Genomic DNA, 20,594 nt, shown 5'->3' on the forward strand with positions numbered 1-20,594 from the left:
ATATCGATGGAGTCAAAATGCTAGAGGCCGGTGTACTGTGCGATGTTGGTGTGGTTTTGGCGTGTCAACAAACCCCAGAAATAATTAACTGCTTTGACTTGCAGCCTGAAATGGAGTAGTACAGCGAATATGTGTTGTTCGGCCAACACAGGGCAGGGGACGAGCATATTGCAAGGTTGCATTGAAAAACATAAGCAAGTAAACTTGCATCACACTCCAGGTAAACCTGTCCATTTAAAATTTGTCTTCACCACAGTTCTCGAGTGTACATGTATGAATAGTAGGAAAAAATAGAAGTGAACATGCGAGTACATGACAACATACTGATGTTGAGAGCAAAGAGCCAGTTGCCTTCCTTTCAAGTAATTTTTTTACTAAAACACATTACCCGAATGTGCAGCGAGAGTCCAATGGAAAGTTCCTCGCGAACCCTGCAATTCTACTTCTACTCTAAATCCAGTCAGTATTGTTTGTCAGTGCACACTACTACTTGGCACTCATGGCTGTGTGGTATGTTCTTTGTGCCCTCTGTTGATATTTCCACGGTGGCGAGATGCTGGCAGGGCATACGTACAAACCTGCACAGGGGCCTGCACTGCATGTAACTTTCTTTTTTTCTGTTGCAGTGAGAAACGAGAGATTGTTCGCAAATATTTTCCATCCACGAAAGTTGCCCCATGGCTGAGATTTTTTACATGCTCAATCTCTGTTAACATTCCTATTGTATTAGTTTTGAGGCCAACTAGTACAAAATCTCATCTTGCCTAAATTGGCAATAAATTAGTAGGATATACTACAGGTGGCATATTTAACAAACCTAGAAAGCTTGTAACTCTCTAATGTAAGTATTAAGTAGCGTTCAGCAGACGACTTGTGCACCGGTTGGTTAAAAGAAAGGACGAAACTTTCAGCATGTCACCTTGGATTTTTTAGCGTGCCACAAGCATGTAAGTCGTGTAGGCAAGCATGTAGGTCATGTAAGTCATGTCGACGAGCCATACATCGCTACTGGCTAGCAGTTGTTGCGGGACTTTGTTTTTCAGCCATAGCATATCAGAAAGGCTTGTTGAGGCGTTCGCTATGCATCTGCTTTTATTTCAAAGTAAAATTTTTCATAGATATAGCACAGTCGACCAAAAGTTGTCACGGACCATGAAATCTGAGAAAAAAAAGCTGAATATCTCCGCGGCCTCACAACACGGCCTGGTATTTGCATTTCGCCCTTAGAGTGGAATTTGCTAACAATGTAGTATGGTGTGCAGTTTTACTGGCTACTGCTGCAGGCTGCTCGGGCACTGAACGTTTTTGCAGATCCTGTGGTCCGCAAACATTTTTGTTTGGCCACACACCATCTGAAACTAGTGTCTCTGCAGTCCCATGCAGAGTGCGAGCACCAATGTGGAGGAAGCACAGTGGAGGAGGTCAAGCAACATCAAGTTGGGCCTTTTTCTTTAGGGGGGGGGGGGTGTAAAAGATGGCACATGCTACAAATCGATCCAATGAATTGGCACAAAGTCATTGCTGCATTTTTTTTTTCTGTAGCCACTTTGGTGTCTGCGAATAGATCATTATAATAATTCAACGTAAGAGTTTACCTGCAATAACACATGTGGCAAAAAAAAAAAAAAACAGACGTCACCTGAATTTTGTCACCTCTGAAATATGTCTTTGTGGAGTTCAGTGCAAGCGTCCCATGATCTTATTGAAAGGCCACGATTGGCTCCGCATTCTTGAAAGAATGTGTCAAACAATCGACGATTTGAAAGAAACAGGTACACCGATGCAACTTTTTTTTTTTATCTACTCATACTGTTGGCCTGTCGGCCGTTACAGGGTGGGTGAATAGCAGCACTTTTGCATGTTGTACATAAAAAATAGAGCTAAAAAAACACTTGAGAAGAGAAAAAATACATAAGAAACCACACTAAGAAAAAAAAACACAAGCGTACATATAAGAAACCATACTACATAAGAAACTGTGCATAAAATACTACAGAAGAAACCATATGCGTACATAAGCCAAATAGTTCGTATATACGATCAAACAACGCCAATTATACAATTATACAACACCATAAACACATTTATACAACAACATAAATACACAGTTGACGAGCGATGTAAGAAAACTTTTTACGTGGAACTTTATAGTTCTTGGTCCCTTGAGTGTGCAAGCAGTCTTGTTGTGTTTATAAGCATACAGCCTATAATTGCTGTGATGTAGAAGCTTTGGCTAATTTAAATTAATGCATAATCAAAAGCAGCATGGATTATGAGGGCATGACAGAGAGGACACAAGAAAAGTGTTATCTAGTAATTCAAGTTTATTCTTAATAAAATTCCATTGCTGAACAGCGCTGCTGACCCGAAGGTCGCGGAATCGAATCCCTGCTGCGGCGGCTGCATTTCCGATGGAGGCGGAAATGTTTGAGGCCCGTGTACTTAGATTTAGGTGCACGTTAAAGAACCCCAGGTGGTCGAAATTTCCGGAGCCCTCCACTACGGCGTCTCTCATAACCATATCGTGGTTTTGGGACGTTAAATCCCAGATATTATTATAATTGATACAAAGAATTTTCAGTTTCCAGGTTTATGTATATACAGTCGAAACCCGCGATAACGAAATCCCGAGGGAACGAAATTCTCACCGCAACGAAATATTTTCGGAGCACCGGCGAACGCCCATAGGCACCGTGCATACGTTGGGAGCCGCCACAGTCGCGCGCGGCCTCCAGCGCCACAGCGGCCACGGCCGCAAACTTGACGGGATATGGGAGCAGACGACGCAAGCGGCAGCAAGCCTCTGCGCCGTGTTCTGCTGCTTCGCTCGACGCGTTTTCGTTTCCGTTCGCTTTCAAAAGACGTTAAATTGCTAGCAGCTGCCACAGACCCTTGATGTTAGAGGGTATGCTTCTTTTCGCCAGACCTCGTACACCCTCACGGGAACGCGGCAGCAGAAAATGCATGAGCAAGGGAAGACGACACGGAGGCTACGGACTCGTTGAGCGAAACTGCGCGCCGCTTCGTTCACTAAACGATCACAGCTTGTCACCCTCAGGCTAACGTGGCAGCAGACTTGGCGGCTGCTTGAAAGAGGCGACAACACCGGCGATTGCGTTGCGTTCACTGCGCCGATTTCAACCAGTGCAGCCGAGCGGTCGTCACAGCGGCTGTTAGCTAGCCATGGCACTGCAAAGCGTGTCAGTTATTATTACATTTGGGTTCAGAGAGCTACGTGCTATAGATGGTTTCTTCCGAGGAGCTAATCTAAATAAGGGCTGATAGCTTCTCGATCGAAGCGAGGCTGGCATGTTCACGGCTTCGTGGAAGAGACGTTGCACGGCGGATCGTCAGTCACGGGGAAGTGCGCACCACAGATGCGAATGAACGCGCCGGGAAGATCCGTGAAAATCGAGGTATGTCGCTTAAATTTGCTTTTTCTTAGTTGCAGGCCATGTAATGTTTTCTTATCACTTAAAGCAGGGACATCCGTGCGGCCAACTGGGAGTGCCGTGCCGGAGTCTCGCAAGAAAGTATAAAACCGTCTGAATAAAATTACTTGCGCATCGAAGACAATTAAGCAAACCGCGATAATGGGGCTTTCCTTTAATTAAAAACGTCTACCCGAAACACTCAACTGTGGCAATCACACAAAAAAAAAATGAAAAAAGTGAGCGAGTTTTTTTTTTTTCTTCTCTCCTTTTGTCAGCTTCATTACAAATAATCTGGAGGAACTTCTGCCTCGACAGTTATGGCAAAGAGCATCGACGTCGAGCATGTGCAGAGGTTTTTCGGCAGCACTGAGCGCACTTTGTCTGATGTGCTCCGGGCAAAGGCCAGCGACGCGGCATCGCAGTCCCACCTCATGCTCCTTCCTGCCTCTACTCAAACGCTGAGCTTGTTTGTTTTGAAACGGATTATTTGCTCATTTTTATGTAGGCTCTCAGGCAAGCAGCTGAGTATATACAAGCAGTATGTCGAAGTGCCACATCAGGAAGTGGCCGAACTGTCACCACGCATGTTATTAAACAGAAATGCTTCGGTAAATGAGCGTTTCTGCATAATTACTGCGACAAAGGTGTGAAGTAATACCTTTTGACACTTCGTCTTGGCAATGAGTCTGCTCTGCGATGTACATTTAGTGCACTTATTTAGGCCGGCACATTTTTTTTTCTTTTTCGTACCTCTAAGGCGCACAGGGTAATTGACATGCTAGGCAAACGTGCAGATTGCGTATGGTCTGATAGGAAACCAGTAAAATCGCGTACCTGGAGAATTTCTGTAGGTGTTACTGCACCCAACAACGCAGCAATTATTCTTAGAGTTTGGCATAACCGACACAAAGCGAACAGCCCGCGAGTAGCCCCGCGCCGTCATCGCGGAACCGTTGAGAGAGCAGGGCGCAAGTCTGCGCTTGTTGCCGCTAGGGGAGCCTTCATTGGCGGCGGAGTTACGTCTGCACGGAGCCTATAGGAGTCATTGCATTTCGTAACTCGCGACTACGAAATATATTCATACCGCAGTCCCTCATTAACGAAATTTTTGAAACATGAGTGCACAAATAATCTACTCTCGCAACATTGACTACTTTCGAAAACTGCTGAAATGCATTTATGCTACACTTAGGTTGTGCAAAACTATCGCTACAGCGCACTTCAGAAGCAGCCGCCATCATTGTTTACAAAAAAACATAAAGCTGGCGACGATGATGATGATGGCTTGACGAAACACCTGCTCGTTATCGCGGACTACGTAGCCAGATCCCTATTCCTCATGGAGTTTCGTTCGTTGGCTTGGCTCTGTGCTTGGCTTTGTCGGCTTTGCGCGCACGTGGTCGCGTGTGTGGAGCCATTTGTGGAGGGTTTGCTTGGTCACTTGGTGCGACGTGAACTGTGTGTTGCGATTGCTTTGTCCGATTTCGCTGCCTGCGAAGATTCCGCCTCCAACAAAAAAGCGGAAGTTCATCACGCTGTAAGATAAGGCTGCAATCATCAGTGAGGTGGAAAAGGGCAGGAAAGAAATAGACATCGCCGAAGAATTCGGCGTTGCGTGCAGCTCGCTGTCCACGATTCTGCGCTGATCCGCGCTGATCCAGCGGAGCTGGAAGAAGGTTCGCCTGCGCACTTGATGACGGCACTGGTGACAGCGCAGTGCCGCCGTCACTGACCTAGAGTACCCCTTGCATGGGGCGAATTTTGTGCTGTGGCAAACGAGATTCCCGATCGAGACGCATGAAATTGCTGCATGGTATGGCCCGCCAAAGCAAACTCATTGACTTTTTGGAAATAAAATGTGTTTTTTTGTAAATTCGATGTATTTTCTGCCGCATTCTCGCGCCAACGAAATTCCCGCAAGAGCGAAATTTTGTGCTTTCCCCGCCAATTTCGTTATTGCGGGTTTCAACTGTATAGATATATATCAAACAGACACACAGCCACTCAAACACACGGCTATGCCCTATACAGTTCACTGCTTGTCAGTACGTGGTTTAAGCTTTTTAACAGCAAAGCTGTTTAAGCTAGCCGTAATTTGTGCGGCCTGTCAGAAAACTATAATCGTCATGAATGGGTATACGTGCCCCAGAAATTGGGCAAATCCCACTATTCACCACTGGTTCACTAAGATAGAGAGAGAAAGCTATAGAAAGAAAGAGAGAAAAATAGAGAGAAATATTGGGAATAAAGATATAAAAAGACATAGAGAAACGCAGAAAGGGATAGAAAAGAAATAGGAAGATCAAGAGAGAAAAAAGCAGATATAAAGATAAAAAGAGCGGAAAAGGGAAATACTAGGGAACGAGAAAGGCAACGGCGGCTGCGAGAAGAGCCCGAGCAATGGAAGCCATACGCCAACGACGACGTGCCCGTAATCTATGAGAGGTGCGAACGCTCGGTTCTGGAGTTTGACATCCGTGTCGTGTCTAACCTAGAAGCAACCAGATTAGACTTCACAGTCGTCCAGTTTTGCTGTTTCAAGCCTTGGGCCACTTAGTGCAAGCTTCGCCAATTGTTTTACTGCCGATGTGCTGCAGCAAAATGTGTCATATATATATATATATATATATATATTATATATATATATATATATATATATATATATATATGTGTGTGTGTGTGTGTGTGTGTGTGTGTGTGTGTGTGTGTGTGTGTGTGTGTGTGTGTGTGTGTGTGTGTGTGTGTGTGTGTGTGTGTGTGTATTATATATGGCACCACGGAACGATATATTCGTCGTTCCGTGGTGCCATCTTCCCAGGAGATAACAAAGAAAAACATCCTGCTTCTAAACTATATGACAAATCCTTGGAACGCAACACCTCGCGTTCCAAGGATTTTTCATTGCTTCAAGATTCCATTTTCCCCTGAACTTCTACCTCATTTCTAAATTCTACAAACCACGTGACGAAACTCGCCCAGTTTGAGCGCTGATGCACTTTCCGCCGCTTTCTTACGAATCTACTTTTCATGGAACACAAAAGGTCTGCAAAGATATGTGCGTGGGTCATGCTCCTTTCCCACACACTAAATTTCAATTATAGATACAAACCTGGACGAATTCACTAGGCCACTCTTTGGGCAAATGTTTCAAAAGGTCGAGGCAGTCTCCGTGCCGCGAAGAAATATGAAAATCTTCATCTCGATTATGAATATGAAACAGCGCACGTCAACGACCGGACACAGAAAGGGAACACACGAGAGCGCTGACTTGCAACAATTTATAAGTTGTAAGTCAGCGCTCTCGTGGAACACACAAGAGCGCTGACTTACAACAATTTATAAATTGTTGCAAGTCAGCGCTGTCGTGATGTTTCCTTTTCTGTGTCCGGTCGTTCACGTGCTCTGTTTGATTCATAATGCTTCACCAACAAGTCGAAGTTTCGCACTACTGTAAACTTCATCTCGAGTACATTCCAGAAAGCTCATGTAGAGAATGTCATGTAGCTCATATATGCGGTGTACAATTCACCACTGTACGTGGTGCCAGCGCAGCGCAGTACAAGCGTGTGATAAATCCAATTTCGTTATCGTGATCCAACATTTCCAAGGTTCACGCACATGTACCAAGTCGTACTTTCGATATAGCCACGCGACTAATCAAACAAGTTCCACGGAAGTAAACGACAACGCAGTTACAGCTGACAGGACTGCAAAATATTTCGAAGAAGATTAGTGGTTAACGTTTGCATATTCGCTGCACCATGCCGGTATTACAGCGAGCGCCTGTGTTACACCGATGGCGGTGGGGCTGCCATCGTTCGTGAATCGAATGGCCCATGCTTGTTAAGAAGAATGCAACTGAAAGCGATGGTTTAGAACAGAGTCTAGTTTAGTGTGTCGGTTTCACCTGAGAAAACGGTCGACAGCAAAGGTGCGACAGCACAACGCGTCACATGTGACATTTCAAACGGCGCGCGCCTTGGCCTCGTGAATTAAGACTAAGCGCGCACATCTCAGGGGCCATGCCCTTTGTGATTTTATTTTCTATCGTACCCGCTAGGTGACACTACCTTACAAGCATGGTGTGCTCGTGTTTGGTGCTGCTAGAGGACGGACGTGTTTTTCGTGGGCTCCGGAATGACAGCGTCAGATAAGTGTTCTTTTCTTTTTTTGCATGATTCGAGCTTGTTTTTTTAGTTAATCCACTAGATTGCAGCTTAATAGAGCTTACAACTTTGTACTGTTGGTACAAAGTGGTGTGACAGTCGCCTCGGGTGTTTTTTTTTTAATATTTGTTTGTTCGGCCACCACGTGGCTGAAAGGTGCACAGGTGCTTAGACGTGTAACGTACTTGCGGAGTTTTGTGATATCATTTGGCTTGTATCTAATCCACCGTGTGAACGATCTATAGCCATGGTCAAAAAGACCGTAAAGTGTTCAGGATGCGGAATGGGGCGGAAAATAGAGGTTTGTGAGGATGAGACGACAGAGACAGCTGACGCCAAGTGTAAGCAATGCGAGTTAGAGGCGAAAATGGAAATAATGATGGCCGCCCAGAATGAGCTCAAGGTGAGAATCTCCGAGCTGGAGAAAGCGGTAGCGACAGAGCGGGAAAAAACGATGGCTATGGCGGAAAGGCTTAAGTCAGCCGAGGAGGGATTAGCAAAGGTAGCCATGCCAGCAAAGGTAGCAAGCGACAGCGGCAACAATGGGGCATCGACCCCGACAGTGGTAGGCGCGAAGGGGGAAACAGGTTTGGAAAAGACAGGTGCAAGGGTCACAGGACCCACTTTCCGCGAAGTAGTCTTGGGAACGGGAGGGGACAAACAACAGCAGTAGCACGCGCTAGTAACCGGGGCAGTGGCCAGGTGCGGTAGAGTCCAGCAGAAAAGTCGGATCACGTGATAATCGCCGGGGACTCGAATTTAGCTACATGCGCAGAAGCAATCGAGGAAAGGGTGAGAGGCGACAAACGAGTTTTAATAGGGAAGTTCCCGGGACATAGGCTGGGATCAGTGATGAGACAAGCTAGCGCAGAACTCGCAACTAAGTCTAATGGACGTAACCTCGTGATAATCGCGGGAGGTCTAAACGACGTCTTGAGTAAAGAATCAGCCGAACTAGCGACCACATTGGCGAAAGGGGTCGATGACATGCGCGCCATTTCCCCTCAGGTGCAGATAGTGGTATGCACAATACCGGAAGTACCAGTGCGAAATATCAGCTTGCAAAGAGCGGTTGTCGTAGCAAACAAAGAGATATGGCGAATTAGTCGAGAGAAAGGCATCGAGGTAGTGGAAATAAACAGAGAGGTGCACAGGTGGGATGGTTTTCGAAGAGACGGAATACACTTCGATAGGAGGCTTGGCCATGAGGTGGGGTGGCGTCTTGCAGGACGCGCAGTAGCTTTTTTGGGGGGCACGCGGGCCCTTCGGTGCCCAAGGTAGCTTGTAATGAGGAAAACAACCAGGGGGACTCTTTGACAGGTAGTATAGCGAAAAAACAGAGAAAAGGTAAAAGAAGGGAGAAGGCGCGTGTTGCAATTAGTTACATTAACATGCAGGGTGGCAGAAAAAAGGCAAAATGGTTAGAGATTGAGGGACAGAGAGAGAGAGAAATGTTTTAATGAAAAGCTGGAGATGTTTGCCTGGCTATTCGCCTGACATGCTACTCCAGGTGCTCCAGGGTGATGATTATGATATATACACTGATAACCACACATACATACATAGACTACACTGTTTACAAAGTTTCGGTCAGGCTTGTGGCCCGCAAGAAAGTCAGCAGCGCTTTCGTTGCGCGTAACGCACAGGTGCTGTTTTGCCATGGGCCCAGAATGTGCTGCAGTTCTAAGCACGAGTCCTAAGCATGAGTTCTAAGCATGAGGGACAGTTAAACAAGGAACAGATAGGTGTTTATGCGGTTACAGAAACACACCTTAGAGACTTGGAAGAGCCACCACATATTGAAAATTATGTTTGGGAAGGATGTAACAGGATCACATCAGAAAGGAGAGGTGGGGGGGTTGGAATGCTAATTCATAGCAGAACAAAATGGGAGAGAGTGAAACAAACGTGTTCAGAGCACATATGGGTTTCGGGCACAGTAGGTGGAAAGAAAACGTGGCTAGGTGTAGCTTACTTGTGGACGGGGAATAACTGCAGAGAAAAGAATCTGGAGATAGTGAAATGCATAAGCACCGATATTAAAGAATTTGGTCATGATGCCGAAATAATCCTTCTAGGGGACATGAACGCTCACATTCATGACCTTGACGGATATTCAGACACCAATGGCAAGTTATTGCTAGATCTCTGCGAGCAACATAGTCTTGAGATAGTTAACGTGGGGCCTAAGTGTGAGGGGCAGATCACGTGGGAAGTCGGAAACAGGCAATCGAGCATTGATTACTGTCTCATGACAGAAGGAATATATGACAAACTTAGAGACATGAGAATAGACGAAGAAGGCATTAACAGCTTGGGTAGTGATCATAAACGCATAATATTACAAATGGGATATAAAACTGAAAATAAGAACATAGAATCAAAGTTTGGCAGCTCGTATCTAAATGACAAACAAATAACAAATATAGCCGCAAGAGTCGAGGAAAAAGTAGACGAACTACCAGGCAAAGACTGGAAGTATAGTGAGCTGCTACATGTAATCACGAAAGAAATGGAAATAGAGAAGAAAACTATTTGTTGGAAAGGAAAGAAAAAGCCAAAAGTTGGTGGAACAAAGAAATCCGGGAAGCGATCGAGATGCGACGTCAGGCATCACGGGAGCACAGACAGGCAAAAAAGGAGAAGCGGCCACAGGACGAAGTTAACCAAATATGGGAAATATATTTAGAGCAAAAATCCATTGTGCAGAAATTAGTCGAGGCAAAAATTAAAGGTGAAAGTGAACGCTGGATGACAGAGATTCGCGAAAAGAAGAAGGCCGCGCCTAGGATATTTTGGAGCCACCTAAAAGCGCTGGGTAGGAAGTCTGTCACAATGCAACAACATATGGTAGATGAAGGAGGAAATAAATTCGAAGGATATGAAGCGCTAGGTTACATTCGAAAGATAACAGCCGATTCGTTTAAAAAGGTCCCCCAGGGGATTCCCCCGGTGAGTAAAAGTACGCAAAGGAGAGCAACCGACGAAGATGTAGTACTAGAGAATTTCAATTGGAAGAAGGCCGAAGGAAAAATTCCTAAGCGCACTTCTCCGGGCTTAGATGGGGTTCCCGTCAGCCTCATTAACGAACTCGGACATAACACTAAAGAAGCACTGCTGAAAGCCGTAGAAAAGTGCTTACAGGAGAGGGAAATACCAGACAGTTGGCGAAAAAGTAGAATGAACTTAATCTATAAAGGCAAGGGAGAAAAAGATAACATTCGCTCGTATAGACCCCTAACAATTACATCGGTGCTATACAGGTTGGCGATGCAGGCAGTAAAATTAAAAATAGAAGCGTGGGTAGAACAAAATGATATTTTGGGAGAACTTCAGAATGGATTTCGAATCGACAGGCGGTTAGACGATAATCTGTTTGTTCTTACCCAGTGTATAGAAATATCTAAAATAGAAAACAGGCCCTTATACGTAGCTTATCTAGATATCACCGGGGCGTATGACAACGTTAATCAGGAAATTTTGTGGGATATATTGAAGGAAGTGGGCATAGGTGACGACTGTGTACAGCTTTTGAGAGAAATATACCGAGAAAATACAGTTTGTATAGAATGGGAAGGAATAAGTAGCAAGGACAGCGTTGAAATTAGCAAGGGGCTGAGACAGGGATGCCCTTTGTCCCCGCTGTTATTCATGCTGTACATGGCGAGGATGGAAAAAGCGCTAGAAGGTAGCAACATTGGATATAATTTGTCACACAAACAGGTCGGAGCGATGGTTGAGCAGAAGCTTCCAGGTCTATTTTATGCTGATGATATTGTCTTATTTGCGGACAGTCAAGATGATATACAGCGACTGGCAGATATATGCGGAAGGGAGTGTGAGGCTCTAGGACTAGGATTTAGTGCAACAAAATGTGGATTGATGATATTCAATGATCACGGAGACCATACGGTCTTAATACAGGGCCAAAAAATACCGAGGGTAAGCGAGTACAAGTACCTCGGAGTATGGGTAAATGAGGGAGATAGATATATGGAGGTACAAGAGAAAGCATCGGTAGCAAAGGGAAAGAGGAATGCTGCAATTATGAAGCACAGAGCTTTATGGGGATACAATAGGTACGAGGTGCTTCGAGGGCTGTGGAAGGGTGTGATGGTTCCGGGGCTTACATTTGGGAACTCAGTGGTGTGCATGAAGTCAGAGGTGCAAGCAGGAATGGATGTAAATCAAAGGACGGTGGGCCGCCTCGCCTTGGGCGCTCACGGGAAGACGACAAATGAGGCGGTGAAGGGTGATATGGGATGGACAGGCTTTGAAGTGAGGGAAGCGCAGAGCAAAATGAGATTCGAAGAGAGGCTGAGGAAAATGAAGAAGAGTAGATGGGCAGAGAAGGTTTCAGGTATTTGTATAGAAAAAGCGTTGACACGCAGTGGCGAAAAAGAACTAGGAGGCTCACCAGTAAATATACGGCTGGCAGTGCGGGCGATATGGCAACAAGGAGCATTAAGCGGAAGGTCAGAGAGGCGGAGAAGACTTATTGGATGACAGCGATGGAAAAGAAGCCGGCTCTGAGTAACTACCGAAAAGGAAAAAAACGAAATAAGGAGGGAAAGGTTTATGATAATTCAAGGGGAAGCGCTTTACTGTTTGAAGCAAGGTCGGGCTGCCTGAGAACGCGTAGTTATAAAGCGAGATTCAGTAACGAAGAAGAACTATGTACATGCTGCGGGGGAACTAAGGAAACGATGGAACATGTACTGATTGAATGTGGCGATATTCACCCAGGTATACGTGTGGGCACGAGTCTACATGAAGCCTTGGGTTTTAGGGACAACAATGGAAAGCTGAACACGCCCGCGATAGAAATAAGTAAGAGACGGTTAGAGCATTGGTGGCAGAAAAGTAGAGATGGAGTACAAAAATAAATAATTGGGGGAAAAAAGGTTATTCTGCCTTAAGAGGCAGAGAGATGGACTGTGAATTTATATTTTTTGTTATAATAACATAGATTTAATCAATGTAGATAAGGCATTAGGACAACATGAAACAAGGAAGTTTTTTTCTTTTTTTTTCTTTTTTTATCCTTCGAGCCTGGTGGCAGACATGTCACCGCCCCGTTATAAAGGGGACGCTCATAGCATCCATCCATCCATCCGGTGATTGTTATAGGGCGGATTTGTGGCAATGTAAAAGCAACGCATGGCGTAATCTCACATTGATAGCTCAGTTTACATAAAGAAGCTCGTGTGAATTACCGTTCTGTACAACGTAAGCGAAAACTTTAGCTTCAGCTTCAATGGAAGTTTTCAAAATTTTGTTCCAGTTGGCTTTCGCCACCATCACACAGGCGGGTTTAAACATATGGGTATATATATGGGAACGCCGGCTGCCGTTTTGTACTTCCAAAGTACATATACTAAAATTGGAACGATACATAGAAGATTAGCATGGCCCCTGCGCAAGGATGACACGCAAAATCGTGAAGCGTTCCACATTTTTTTCGTCTTTCTTTTAGTGGATTCTTTTTTACAAGAACATTTTTAACTGACTCTGCCGCTGTGACGCCAGAGTTGGATATTTTCTGCGTACGTTGACAGTTTATTGTCGCGTAAACTGTGTGGTATGTTGCCGATTTTCGAAATTATGAATTCATTTATAAAGGGAAAGTAGCATGTGTGGTGCCAGGATTTTTTATTTGGTTGGGAGGGGGGGGGGGAACAGAAAGAGAGAGAGTGATTCGGAAACACGGCTCAGAGTCTTTAGGGATGGCGAAGGGGGAAGTAAAGATGATTGAAAGAAGGAGAGAAGAGAGAGAAGGAGAGAGTAGAGGACAAGAGAGTATCTTGTCAGTGCAGGCGGGAGCACGAAGCCAAGGCGAAGTCCGCAGGAGCCGCGAACTCGAGAAAGGCTCGTGAGGGAAAGAGGGAGCAATTGTCGCAAGGAGACCTAGCAGGTGTTATGTGTTGTGTTTTGACTATGTTTGTTCTTGATGGGTGGGAGTGAGGACAGCAAAGGGTACAGGCGAAAATGATGGAAGAGGGGGGGGGGGGCACCCGCCCCCGTGTCCCCCTCTGGCGCCTACACTGTAAAGAAAGAGCAAGAAGAAGGTTATTCACGGCTGACAGCGCAGTAACTGACAAGCTTAAATGCAATTTGCTCGAAGCTCTGCGTTTTTCGCTGTTTTGTTTTGTAGCATGTCATACCAACACGCCCAAAGCATCTCGAAGAGGTTCCGTGAAGTTGTTGGGAAAATGAACTGAGGCAAAAAATTGATGCTCTTTCGATCGTGGGCTTGGCGATGAGCCGTTTCTGATAAGGCAATATAATCTTCTATCGAGATGACTTGTCATTTTACACTGACACATTTCATTGTTGCCTGAATGCGAAAGCATGGCCATCATTGTTGCCTATACCAACTGAAGTATTGCACTGCTAAGCACATGGATGAAAGTCCAATTCAAGGCATGCATGGAGGAAGGCAACAGTTAGGCGGGAGCATTGCACAAGCAACGTGGTAGAAAGAAAGAAAGAAAGAAAGAAAGAAAGAAAGAAAGAAAGAAAGAAAGAAAGAAAGAAAGAAAGAAAGAAAGAAAGAAAGAAAGAAAGAAAGAAAGAAAGAAAGAAAGAAAGAAAGAAAGAAAGAAAGAAAGAAAGAAAGAAAGAAAGAAAGAAAGAAAGAAAGAAAGAAAGAAAGAAAGAACTTTATTGACAGTGCACGCAAAAGAACACCCGATGGTCGAAAATTTCGAGGGAGTGAGTGACAACTTTATTTTGGTCCAAAAGTGGCAGAGGTTGGACGAGACCGGAGGCTCCGCTAGCTCAGATAGGTGGCTCCACCCTGGATGGTGCTGGTAGGTGGAGCCTCTCGACGATGTCCCGGGCCCTCTGGACGGCCAGGAGTCGGTTGCTGAGTTCCGCGCTGCGCATGGCAGCCTCCCAGGAAGTTTTGCCCGGTAATTCTGACCCCGAGTTAAAGGGGCACAGCCAGAGCATATGGTCTAAATTACAGTACTCGTGATTACAGCGCTGACAGTGGGGCGAAAAGTCTGGATCGATCCTATTTGTATGGCTGGTGTGATGCACATTTTCGTCTCTAATTATCTTGTGCTGCTGCTTGCGCTTTATTCAATTTAGGGTGTTGAGGGGGAAGACCCTGCGCCCTAGTTTGTGAGCTGAGGTGATCTCGTGATATGATACTAATGGATCCTGGAATTGGAAATCCATCCATCCCCCTTCACTTCTGTCTGAGAATGCCGGTCACCGCCGCGGGTAGCTATAGTTCGCGCGCTAGCTGGTGAGCCCTCTGTTTGGCTTGCCGGTCTGGGAGGACGATATGTTACCCATGTGGGCCGGGAATCATACGATGTTTGTTAAGGGGTCTTCTCCTTCATTAGCAGGAGTATAGTCTTACTCACAGTGCTAGCGGCTGTGGTGGACGAAGCCGGATGAGAATGACCTGATGGCAGTTCTCGAGTCTGAAAAGATGGTGATGTCCCTTCGTTCTTGCAGAGCGACCGCCTTGGCCAGTTCCTCGGCTTAGTGAGTGAAGCCGGCGACCACAGTGACGTGCAAGTTAAGGCGCTTTTGTTCGACGCGATCAAGGAATAAACTTGATCGGTTGTTGTGAGTAGCGCCCATGTGTCTATAGTGTCTCTTCCTATGTGTCCTCGTCTACACCAGTGCTAAGAAACTACCTTTCCATTATGCACCAACAGGCCCACATCGCTACGCTCGTACACAGTGGCCGCGTTGACTAGTGATCCCTTGTCATTGACTACTGTGACAACATACGCATCCGTTTTCCAGTATTTCGCTGCATCGACAAAGAGGGCGGTTGAGCTGGAGCGCGCGACCTTCCCCAGGATGGCCTCGGCTCTTGCTCTTTTTCGCCCTTCATTGTGCACGGGATGGATGTTCCTGGGGACCGGGTCGACGCTTATGGCCCCTCTCATCCCCGGGAGATCTTGAGTTTTTCCGGCGGCATGAAGAGGGGTTGTAGCTCTGCCTCTAGGAGGATCCTGGTGCCTGCTTTGGTAAGTGACAATCGGCAAATTTGTGCTGTTTGTTGAGCTTCAAAGAGCTCCGTTACTGTGTTGCGCAGTCCGAGCTGAAGCCTCCCGCTACGGCGCGTCTCATAATCATGTTGGGGTTTTAAAACGTAATCACCACATACTACTGTTGCTACTATAGCTTTAGGCAAGTGTTTGAAATAAGGTTTGGTGTTTCATACGAAAGAAAGCCGGGTTTTTTGTAGTAGTCGGAAATACTTTTAGTTTCAACGTAAGTATTCCGCAAGAAGTTGTCAAAGAAGCTTGGGCTACAGCTACTGCTGAAACGAATGAAGATTCCGGCGGAGCTTCTCTCCAACTGGCTCCATTGACGAAACCCTTGCTGCGTGCGTCTGTACCGGGACAGCTTAATGCTCACGTATAGTACAGTTTATCGTACTGTAAATCGTCGAACATTACTTTAGGGGCGAAGGCATCGCCGTATCGTGTCAACACCCTCTAGAAAAATATGAAGGCCTTAGTTCTGTTCCCTTTCCCCTCGCGCTACGTCAGCAGATGGGGCGAACGCATGAGGCGGCGACACGACGCATCCACGCGTCCCGATCGCGCTGGTGCGCGTTCATCGCGCGTCTGCCGAAACTCATTCCCCGGCGCGTCTGTACATACGTAGTACAACTCTTCGCTGTTCAGTTGGCCGTGTTTTCTTTACTGTGAAAGGAATGTGAAAGCGACAACGCCGAGATCCCGTGCAAATGCTGTGTACCTCGATGCCGCGGTAACTACACGGGGGACACAAAGGTGCACGTCTTCAAGTTCCCGAGAGACCAAGCTCTGAAGAACGCTTGGATTCGTGCTGTGCCACGGGAAAACCTCACGGTCACCGAAAATTCCAGGGTAAGTTCTTGTTTTTTCGTGTTTAGCTGTTAGTTAATTCAAATTATGTATACGTACGTGTGTAAGTGGCTCACGAGCCGCACGTTTGTATGACAGGTAGCCATCGGTTTGCTGACTGGAGGTAATTTTTTTTCTAGGTATGCGAACATCATTTCATGGACAAGGACATTATTCGAGTCGCGACGCATACAGATCAAGCAACTGGCCGCGTAATGACAGTGCCGCTAGCTCATGTGCGCCTTCGCCCAGACGCTGTACCGTCGAAGTTCCCGAATTGTCCGAGCTACATGTCCAGAAAGACCACGAGAAGCCAAGATCCTGACTCCAAGCGCGCGCGCATAGAGAATGCAGCCCCCACAGAAAGCCATCGCTGAATCGAACGAGGCGGTTATCAGAGCACGCGAGGAGGATAAAGTCAGCAGTTTGAGCGAACTTGCCAACCACTTGAGGAGCCAAGGGATGAAGTTCTGTGATGTAATCGAAAGAAATGAAAGGCTTCTTCTCATTCACATCGTCGACGACGAAGCGCCATGGTTGAAATACTCTGTTCGCGTGAAAGGAGGCTTGAGCGTGACACTACACGTCATGAAAACAGCCGTAAAAAAGCTAGACGCAAATCTCTGCGTTCCCGAAATCGCTAACAGTAAAAGGGGTCTGGTGGAACTCCTGGAAGGCATCGAGAAGTGGGACGGTGACCTAATGTGCAACTCAGTCGCGGAAATTTGCGAAGCGGTTTGTTTACTGCTAGATCAGCTTTGCACGTCCCAAGCAGAAGACGACGCCAACTGTGTTCGATTTCTCAAGGAGCAAGTCACCTTGCACCTATCGAAAAAACAGCGCAGGCGCTACTCTGCTAATTTCATGATGTTCTGCTGCGTTCTTTTCACTATATCGCCCCATGCGTACGCGTTCATGCGCAGCCATGGAAGCATCACCTTGTCGCATTCTATGACAATCAGATCAGTGTGCTCGTCTTATGGTATGAGTCCTCAACAAGAGCATCAGAGCGAAACATTCCTCAGCTATATGGCGAAACGAATTTCTGACCTGAAAGATGACCAGCGCTTTGTCACAGTTAGGGTAGATGAAATACATATAAAACCCTACTTTGACTACAAAGGGGGTAATATTACCGGCGCCGCTCTTAATAGAAATGAAGCTGCTAACTGTGCGCTCGTTTTCATGGTACGCAGCCTGACGTGTAAATTCAAAGAAGTTGCGCACATCGTGCCGGTGCACCGAATAGAGGCAGAGTTCCTGCAAAAGACGCTTAAAGAAGTGGTTTGCGGGCTGGAAAAGATTGGGTACCGAGTTATGTGCGTTGTCAGCGACAACTCTGTCAACAGAAAAGCGACGTCCCTCTTTGAATCACATCCTCTTAACAGAATTGTGTACCAACATCCATCAGACCCTGCAAGGCCGCTGTTCTTCATTATAGACCCAGTGCACATTCTAAAATGCATACGAAATAACTGGATAAATCAGAAGAATGACCAAATTTGTTTCTACTTCCCGGAGATCCAAGGAGACAATCCAAACAGCGTCATTTGCGACAACAGGGACCTTCACAGCAAGAGTGTGACCAGCTGTTGAAATATGGCTATGGACTGTCGAGAAAAGCCCTCTACCCTTCGAATCTTGAAAGGCAGGACGTAAAGCGTGCTTTACAAATCTTCAATGATTACTTACCAGAGGCGTTACGCGCTCTTGGAGCAAAGCACAACCTGTTCTCTTTTGAGGCCACTGCTACATTTATCGATATCGTACTCAAGTGGTGGAAAATTGTAAACGTCAAAACTCCATGGAAGGGAGAAAGGCTGAGAGATCAGTTCCAACAACCAGTGCTTTCTATTGATAACGATCCAAAAATTGCCTTCTTGCACATGTTTCTGAAGTGGCTGGATGAGTGGAAAAACAAAGGTTTTGACAAGGGTACTCTGACAAAGGAGACTCACGCTGCTCTCGAACACACTACCTATGCGCTTATTGAGCTCGCTAGGTATAGCTTCGAAGAGCTTGGAATGTCGTATGTTCTTTTTGGGAAGATTCAGACCGACTGCCTTGAAGATCGGTTTGGAAAGTATAGGCAGCTGGCAGGTGCTCAATATCACATCTCCATCAGGCACATATACGAAGTCGAAAACAAGCTGCGCCTGCAAAGTACCTTGCCTACAGTTTCCACTGACCAGCACTGGGAATATGTCCGAGGCTTTGCTTCCCAGCAGCAACGTTGTTGTGACCAGCCAGGCTCTTACGAAGATGCAGGACGTCCTCCCAGTCCTCGTCTACGTTGCAGGTTATGCAGTATACGCCTCCCTTAAAAAGTTGAATTGCGCGCAATGCAGGGACTCGTTGACCGTGGACAAGGAGATCACAGTCTCTGCTATAAACGAACATTATGGTCTCGTGAAGCACCTGGACCGAGGAGACTTAGTTTATCCATCAGTGTTTGCACTAAACGCAGTTGCTCACAGCTACGTTGTGGTATAGCAGCTCGCTACAGAGCCAGCACTGCCTATGATGCCTGAACAACGCCAGGTCGTCACGAAACTGACGCTACAATTGCTGGCTAGTGAAGAGCAGTCCGACTTCGATACGTGTGAGAATTGCCACACGACTGAACTAGTGCTTAAACACATCCTGCGGTGCAGCACCAACATTCTGCTAAAGAACTTTTGTAGGAAGCTGAACGACAAACTTCTCGACGCTGCCGATAAATAAAAAAAGGAAAGCCACAACTGTCCAGGCCAAATAACTGCGCGTATTGCTTCTAATATAGAGCAAGTACAAAAAGAAACTGAGCTTCGTAAATAAATGTTTTCCCGCTACAGTGTTCTTGCCCTCTAATTTCTTTTACATGCATGCATGATTGTTCTTGCAGAAAAAAAAAAAAGCTTCCGCGCAGTGCACCTGCGAGACCACCTCTCTTGAACAGCGGTTCTTATTTTTTCCAATCCGCCCCATCGTGTGACGTCACGCGGAGAGAGCTAAGGCCTTCATATTTTTCTAGAGGGTGTTGATCGTGTTTGCTTGAGCGCAAGAGAGGGCGCCACCGCCTCAGCGCTCGCCGTGCGGCGAGACAGAGGGAACGGCGCGCGTTGACTACGGAAACGCTCTTTCTGCTATGAACTCTGAACTACCAGCTCGCAAGGAACGAGAAGGCGGCCTCGCCCGCGAGAGACAACGCCGACGCAGGCAGCGTCTGCTAGCAAGTTTCTTGATTGAAAATTGGGGAGCGGCGAAGCATGTGGAAGGATGTTTCAACTCCACTAACGTGAAACCTGTGAAGGAGAGAAGCGTGCAGTGTGCGCCGGTGTTTCGCACAGCAAAATCACTGCTAATTGGCGAGGACAGACAGAAGAAAGATTAGACACAGAGACCCGCAGTCCGCTTTTAGTTAACGTGCACGTTGCCAATTTTTATTGTTCAACTGCGCACAAGAGAAATCTCCCACCGGCACTACATTGCAAGTCAAGATCCGGCGCCTATATATACGGGGTGGCATGTAGAGAAGGGTCTTTCAGCTCCACTAACGTGAAACCTGTGGAGGGGCGAAGCATACAGTGTGCGCCGGTGTTTTCCACAGCAAAATCACTGGGATTCGGTCGCTGGATTTCAAGCAAGACGGACGTTCCGACCGCGATGTCCTGGATTACTCCTCGTACCTCTCGCTGACCGGCGCCCCGTGACGGACTCCTCGCCCGCTATGCCGTGTGCCGCTCATCGACGGGGCCTCCGCCGCTTCGCCGATGTTGTGCACCGTGCCTCTAGCTTTGTTTCGCGGACCCGTCCCTGAACTCCCGTGACCGTTTCCCCCATCTTTCCTGTCCTCTTTTCTCTTCGTTGGATAGATGTGCTCCTATCACTTTTCGCTCTATTTTCCTACTTTTCTTTTATTCCCTCCTTACCCCCACCCCTACAAGGCACTGCGCCGTGTCGCCTATAGGCAGAAAGAATTTAGGTGCCTTTTTCCTTTCCCAAATAACCACTGAAGAAAATCACTGCTAATGGGCAATGAGAGACAGAAAAAAGATTAGACACAGAGACATGCTGTCCGCTTTTGGTTAACGGGCACGCTGCGTATTGTTCAACTACGCACAAGAGAAATCTGCCACCGCCACTACATTGCA

General features: G+C 46.6%; 1 non-coding gene and 1 pseudogene across 1 annotated transcript; both read left to right on the forward strand.

The window, feature by feature from the left end:
• Nucleotides 1-12,957: 12,957 nt before the first annotated feature.
• Nucleotides 12,958-13,060, forward strand: LOC119406125 (U6 spliceosomal RNA). Its single transcript, XR_005186552.1, has one exon. It is a non-coding gene; the product is annotated as a U6 spliceosomal RNA (small nuclear RNA).
• Nucleotides 13,061-16,809: 3,749 nt separating this feature from the next.
• LOC119405609 (uncharacterized) lies at nt 16,810-19,185 on the forward strand (annotated as a pseudogene).
• Nucleotides 19,186-20,594: the final 1,409 nt, after the last annotated feature.

This window comes from Rhipicephalus sanguineus, chromosome 9 (assembly GCF_013339695.2).
Source record: "Rhipicephalus sanguineus isolate Rsan-2018 chromosome 9, BIME_Rsan_1.4, whole genome shotgun sequence".
Lineage (NCBI taxonomy): Eukaryota > Metazoa > Arthropoda > Arachnida > Ixodida > Ixodidae > Rhipicephalus > Rhipicephalus sanguineus.